The sequence below is a fragment of the Cavia porcellus genome, unplaced genomic scaffold (genome assembly GCF_034190915.1).
Source record: "Cavia porcellus strain 051 isolate PalLab524CR breed Dunkin Hartley unplaced genomic scaffold, mCavPor4.1 scaffold_11, whole genome shotgun sequence".
In the NCBI taxonomy this organism is placed as follows: Eukaryota; Metazoa; Chordata; class Mammalia; order Rodentia; family Caviidae; genus Cavia; species Cavia porcellus.
Window position 1 is genome coordinate 17,529,631 of NW_026947494.1, and position 7,769 is coordinate 17,537,399.

Here is a 7,769-nt window from a genome sequence, read left to right on the forward strand (position 1 = left end):
ACTGAAATGAATTTCTCTTTCCTTAGATTGTGAATTTTGGATAATTTGCCCCTGAAAGAAGGAAGGAAGGAAAGAAGGAAGGAAGGAAAGAAGAAAGATAAAGGAAAGAGAAAGACAGACAGACAAAGGAAAGAAAGAAACAAACAAAGAGAAAGAAAGAAAGAAAGAAAGAAAGAAAGAAAGAAAGAAAGAAAGAAAGAAAGAAAGAAGAGAGAAAAGAAAGAAAGAAAGAGAAAATACATGCACACACACACATAGGGGATTCTTAAATAGTCATGCTAAGGCAGTAATGATAGAGTCAAGCTGACAATAACCACTGTTAAGCATATGATATGGCAGCGTGACTGGACATCCTTGGTAATATCTTGCTTCTGTCACTCACTTACTATGAAACAAATTACTTAACTGCTCTTTGTCATAATACTCTCTTTTGCTTAAATATGTAAAAGTGATTGGATCATTTCTTTTCATAAGGTTGTTTTTATGACTGAAAAAGGCAATATATTTAGAGTACTGATCCAAGCTCAGAAATACTGAGGGTTTAGTTACGAACCAAAAATCTTCACATGTTCTTGGCTGCTGGGACAGCTTGGGCTCATGTGCTGACCATGAGGGTTGTGGGTCTGCTGTGCTGAGGCACGTGTGCCATAGAGTCATCACATGTGCCACAGGGTCACCATGCATGCCATAGCTTCACCACCTCTGGACTAAAGGAGGTACCTTAAAGAGGAGTGAAAGACACCCAGACCTACAATTTGATAAAGACCTAATGTGCTTATTCCTGAAGCTGAATGATAAAGCAGTCATCTGCCCTGTATAAAACACCATCTAATGGTAAAATAACTCTACTCTTTTCATTTTCCTATTTCATTTCCTGTTGGAGACCAGGCTGTGTAAGGGTTAAGTTGCTCACCACAGTGCTCTTTGGCTGTGTGTGAAAAGCCCCACCAACCAAAGAGATAAGATTATTCTCTCTCTCTCTCTCTCTCTCTCTCTCTCTCTCTCTCTCTCTCTCTCTCTCTCTCTTTTAATTGGTACCGGGGATCAAACTCATGACCACACACTTGCAAGCCAGGAGCTTATGCCACTGAGCTAAATCCCCAGCCCCTAAGACAGTTCTCTTAACTAGTAAGATTTATTGACTTAAATATCTGTGTCCTAACTTCTCAAAACCTGCTCATTTCCTCAGGCTTTTTCTTCAGATGTGCGCTCTACTTCCTGCACCACCCTGAATAGTTAAGGGACTGATAAATTGTGGCACTCCAGAGATGTCTTGCATTAGCTCCAAGAGAGTTGAGAGGCTTCCTGAAATTCCAACCCATATTCCACTGTCACTTTTTTCAGCCTTTGCTCTATGCTCGTTTTAGGAAATGGGAAACCTCATCAAGCCCTCATAATTTCCCTCATAGATTTTTTTTTCATCACATCCAGGCTGCTTTTCTTTATTTTGAACACATTTCCTGTTTTACAAATTGTGAACATGTTGGGAAATTCAGATTGCAAAATTTGATCTTTCAATTGCCTTATTTTTTTTTAAAACCAAAATTCCTATATGATACTTTAGGTATCATGGTAATTGATTGTGAATCTTTGTAGCTTGTATTTAGCTATTTACCAATAATTAAGAGCAAAGTGATAAACAGTTTTTTATTGATTTATTTACAACAATGTTATTTCATGATTTATTTGCTTACGTGTCAGATGGCATTCTGTTTTCTACCTGAAAGATAGATTTTGAAATATTCATGTTTCCACTCTTGTAAATCTGCAAGGACTTTCTTTGGTGGTAAAACTTTCTAGATTTCAAATTCAGCTTGAGTGTAGCTGACAGTGTAACTGAAAAGACTCCAGCTTTGAAGGAGGATCTGTCGCAAAAAACCAAATTTTCTTTGCAGTAGGCTTGTACCCCTGTGGAAAAAAGTCAATATCATGTCCTAATGTACTCCTACTATATACACATCACTGTGGACGGACTTGGTGTTTAAAAATGTCATGTCTAAAGAAACTCACAGTTCTCTGTAATGTATATACTAATTTGCATTCCAAATAATAGTGCACAAGGGTTTTTAGGACCCTCCAACACTTGTTATCTTTGGTCTTTTTGATATTAACCACAGTAACAAGTAGAAGATAGTATTTCACAGTAGCTTTTGTTAACATTTACCCACAGATGAGTCATATTGAACATGAACACAAAATTGCAATTAGGCTTAGTAAGTTCCAGAAATCTTATGGTACATTACTTCAGTCCTGCATCCTGAAAAATTACTTGAGGAGTACAAAGGAAGAAAGATTTGTTTTAGGCTCATTATTCCTGAGTTGTCTGTTCACAGTTGTGTGGGTCCTTTGCTTCTGGGTCTGTGTGTGAGAGAGGCTTGGGTTGATCAATGCTACTTACTTTGTGGGTAACAAGGAGAGAGTACAGGCTAGAGCCCCTGGAGCCGGACTCCTGTTTCTACAGACTGGAGGCTCTGGGTAGTGCCACCCTCACTGATGGGGGTCTCTATTCTCAGCCTTCTGTTCCACAAGCCAGGTTTTCCAGAAACATCTCACAGTTGTGTGTTTCACAAATTTCCTAGGTGTTACCCAAAGATCATATGGACAATCCCAATTTAACATCATATACATCTGGGGACTGCAGTTAATAATAATGTGGTATTCCTGCAAATAGCTAAGAAATTAGATTTTGAGTATTCTCATCACAAAAAATGATAAAGTATGTGAGATAATGACTATGTAAAATAGCTTCATGAATCAAAAGATAGGCATATATTAAGACATTGTATTGTACATGAGTATATAGTTTTATTTTACAATTACAAATAAAATGATAAATATGCACATGAAAATGTAAGTTTCTGAAGTTTACGTTTTTGGAGATACAACAACTGTATATAGTAAGAACAAATGTATAGTAAAATAAAATTTAATGTTGAGAGTTCTTCTCTATCTCTTTGAACTTCTCTATCTCTTTGAAATGTATGTAAATCTTCACACAGTCCAAGTAAAACACATTCACTTTACACTCCAGAAATATCCTCTGAGCCATCCCTTTAAGACAGAAATATCAAGGAAGACAATATTCTTTATTCCCAGATGTTTTGGGAATATAGAAATCTACATTATATAGAGCAGTTCTTTTCATTTGAAAACTTATTTCCTGGAAAAACGATTTGTGAGATTTTATTTCCCTTTGGATGGGACTATTCACCAGTAGAGTGCTGGATTTTTCATTCATCAAGTGCATTTTTTAAAACTGCATTAAATAATGCAGCGATCAATTCCTCTACTAAGGTGTAGTGGACTATAAGAACACATGTGCACTGAGTTATACTGCTGGTTATAGCAGAATGACTTTTTTTAAGTACTTGCAATCTCATAGATGGGTTGCCTGTGATACAAATTAGGCTCAGGTTTAAAGTTTATTCAATAATAGGATTAATTTTTATCTTCCAGTTTTGTGGAGAATTTGCTGCGGTAGCAGATTTATTTTTTAATTAAATTTTACCAAAGTATATAATGTGTTAATAAATGATAATTTAAAAGCTACCCATAGAGTGTTCAAACTTAACTTCAGTTCTTTCCCACAGTTTGAGTCATAGTCGTAAATTGTATGGGCTAGAGTTTAAGCATGTAGGATAGGCTGGGCATGCTTGCACACACGTGTAATTCCAGCACTGGGAGGCTGAGGCAGGAGAGCAAAATAGTGAGTTCAATCCAGCCTGAACTACACAGGGAGGTCATGCTTCAAAAGTACACATAGAGAGCAAGGAGAGAAAGAGAGAGAGAGAGAGAGAGAGAGAGAGAGAGAGAGAGAGAGACAGACAGACAGACAAGATAGATTTAAACTGAGTTTTGGGAAATCTGTAACAACAAAATAATAATTTGTGTGTATCTATTGTGCTCTTTAGATATCAAGATTAATTTCCTCATATGAAAACTGCAAAGGTAGAGAGAGAGAGAGAGAGAGAGAGAGAGAGAGAAAGAGAGAGATAGACAGAGAGAGAGACAGATTGAGACAGAGATAGAGACAGACAGAGACAGAGACAGAGACAGAGAGGAAATTATTTGTCTAACTCAAAGCAATGTACGTGCATACATTTTTTTTTAAACTGAAAATGCAGACAAATGCAAATGCTCCGAAGAGTCTTCAGGGCAGCATGGCCTTTAGCAGTATACGAGATGACTGAAGTTAGAACACTAACACAGCTGTAATACCAACCTATGTTCACAAAGGTGGAGCCTTGGTTTGCTGTTCTCAGCTTAATATAAAGCACCTCACATACAAGTCAAGAGGAGTTTACATATTCAGTGAATCCTCAGATACAATCATTTAGCTGTGAGTGCAATCACTATTTGTTATTTGAACTTTATCAGCCAGTAAATGTCACAGCAAAGAGGAAAGGAAAAATCATGCCCCTCATTTATATTTGAAATATTTATTGTAACACTAGTATTTCTGTTATAAGCCTCAACAATGAACAGAAGGAGTATACAAAACTTAAGAGATGAGGACAGTTAGCCAAGTGTCAAGAGAATGTCTAGAGAAAAAAAAAATATGCAATGGAAAAATAGTTTGTGATGTGTATTGAACTAACCATTTCCCTGCATGCCAGAGTAAAATTTTTCTCTGTGTCAACATAACATTAAAAAAAAATAAATACTCAGTCCCTACATACTTGTAATTTACATTGAAAGAATACAATATTGCTTTGGAACAAACAGGAAAGGAAAAATTACCAATTAATATAACTAACAAAAACTAAAGCTTTATATTTTATAAAATTTAACAAATTTGCCTCAGTTTTTCCCTCAGCGTTTTCCACTGTATAGTCAAGGTACCTAGTGTTTCTGTTTTGATTGCTTGCTATGCTTTAGGTCTAAAATGCTCCCTAGGAGTCTCCTGTGTTTGGAAGGTCATTGGCTCATTGGACACGGTGCTGCTGGGTGAACTTGTCTATTGATGAGTTCAGCAGCTGCCTGGGCTGTGAGGTGGAGGCTCTGTTTGGACCAAAGTTAGTGGATTCACAACCTGGAAAGGTGCATTCTTGTCTCTGCTCCCTGCTTCTCTCTGGGCTTTGGCACTGCTGTGAGTCACAAAGCCTTTTCCTACCACGCCCTTCCACTCTCCTGTTCTTGTGTTGGAGGCTGCAAATTTACAATGAACACACGGGAAACTAAGGGGCAATAAAACCTCTCTTCCTTTAAATTGAAGATATTAGATATTTTATCTTAACAGTAGGAAAGCAACGAAGGTATACAGTTTTTAAAGTTTCTCACTTTAGATTTTCCTTCGTCTTGTCTTTTTTTTTTTTTTTTTTTTTACTTTTACCTAAAACCATTTTATTTATAAGATGTCCCTAAAAATGCTAATACGTGTGGAGGAGAGCTGTAGTTAAGGTAAAATAACAACACAATGTGAGGTGAAGTTGGCCTTCATCTGAAAGCTAGTCAGCACCTGGCTCAGTGAGAAAAATGAATATTTCATAAGAACTGATATTGACAATTTCTCAGATCTACTTAGTAGATTTAAAATACGATTCAGCTAAAAATCTTCCTGCTTTTTATTTCTTAAGACAATATTTCATTTTTAGGCTCTGATTCTTTTTCACTGCAACTGGCTAATTATCTCATGAAATCTAATCCAGATGCTGCTCTTATATTGGCTTCAGATATCTTTTATACCCCAACCTTTCAAAAGGGGAATTTTTCTTATGTAGTATTCCTACCTTTCATATTTTCATTCATCGTAGGCCACGCAATAAGTTTTCCCCTGTGATTTAATGCTTATTACACATTAACACCTGGCTACTCATAAATCTCAGCTTCTACAATTCTCCTTGTTATTCCTGAAGCTATTTTCCTATAATTAGAGCATTCCTATGCTGTGAATCTTGACTAGGTATTTCCTTTATATCCTTGGCTAAATAAATTGTTCGCTTGCTCGTGATGATATTGACCGCACTGTGTAATTCTATTTAGGAAATGAAATTGATGTATTCTTTAGTATTGTTTTTATAACGTATTTCTATATTACTCATTCTAACAAGTTTGAATCAACACAAATAAACATGTAAAGAAATAAAAGATGTAAAACTCATCTATGTTTATAACATTTATTTTTGCAATTCATAAATCTGAGTCAATTTCTCAAATATTTTGATCCTTCTTTTAGTCAACTGAAAGACACAATAACAAACACTCCTGGCATGACGGAACATAGGTTTGATTTGGTTCATGTTTTAAGGGGCCTGTTCCTAGTTTATTGCAAGTTAGAAACATCATGGAAGAAGGATGTTGTAGAGAGAAGCTGTTTAGTTCACGGCATCTGAGAAGCAGAGAAGCAGATTCATTCCAGAGGAAATGATGAGGAATCAGGTATAGTACCAAGATCACACTTCAGTGATGCATTTAGTTACAGCCAGAAGTGTCCATAATTTCCCAGGGAGCTGTCAAACCGGCCAGGTTGACACTTTAGGATTAGATATCACAATGTTCTTTTTGTGCTAATTCAAAGCAATTGCTTTCTCTTAATGACACAAGTCTCTTCAGCAACCATATCTCTTTGTCCTCAGTATTCTGTGTTGTTTCTTTTGGGTCCAAAGTCAACTTTTTCCATTGTTCTGCTCTACTTCTTGTCCCAAATTCTTATTATAAAACTGAGTAAAACTAGTAAACAACATTTCAATATCAATCTAAACTGTATGATTCAGATTTTTAAGTAGCCAGTGTAAGTCAGTGAGATGTTCTGAACCTCAGAACAATGTGTACACCTCTTTTTTGTGACATCTCCTCCTGGAAATCTCTGAGTCATCCTTAAATCAACATTAGAAAATTAAGACCAGGGTTTCCTCTTAGGTAAAGTCCTTGTCTGATTTTCTAGAGTTCACTGAGAGGACCATATCTACACCACTATGCAAAACAGTTGAGTATGCTTCATGTCTGCAGCTTCCCTCAAAGCCCATGCATTATACACCTTCATTGTGTGATCTCAGCACACTGAGCATTTGGAATGCAGCATAAGAACTTTAAGAAGACAAAAAGCATTCCATCTGTAACAGTCAACTCTGAAGAAAATTCAGTCACTTGGCTGATTGTCAAAAACCGTCTTTCTGTTGTTTGTATGTGACCTCTCATTTTTCAGGACCTCTGTTGTCTCTATGACTTTTCTTCTAAGATTGTCTGGAATTATATTCATGTTGTGTTGACTTAGGGAGATAGAAAGAGAGACATAAGCATACAAGGAGTCAGTGAGGAGAAAAATATTTCACACAAGAGCAAAGCCCTAGGCTTTTATGAGCTTGTCTCAGAAGTTGCATTCTTTTTTTTTTTTTTTTTTTTTTTTTGGTCTTTTTCATTTTTATCGGTACCGGGGATCGAACTCACGACTGCCTGCTTATAAGGCAGGCGCTTATGCCGCTGAGCTAAACCTCCAGCCCCAGAAGTTGCATTCTTATACTAGGGAATTTTATTTTATACAAAGGAGTCACTAAGTCTAACTCACCTTGAAAAAATATGTACTTCTTTGTGTGAGAAATGTTTTTAAAATGTGGCCATATTTTAAAGACCATCACAGATGTTAACCCCTCTAAGCAAATGTTAGAACTTTTTTTTTTTTTTTTTTTTTTTTTTTTTTTTTTTTTTTTTTTTTTTGTGTACTGAGGATTGACTTATGACCTCATTCTTGCCAGGCAGGCACTTGTGCCACTGAGTTAAATCTCAGGCTACAACTTTTTTAAAAACTACTTTCTAAATGTAACAGAACTTTC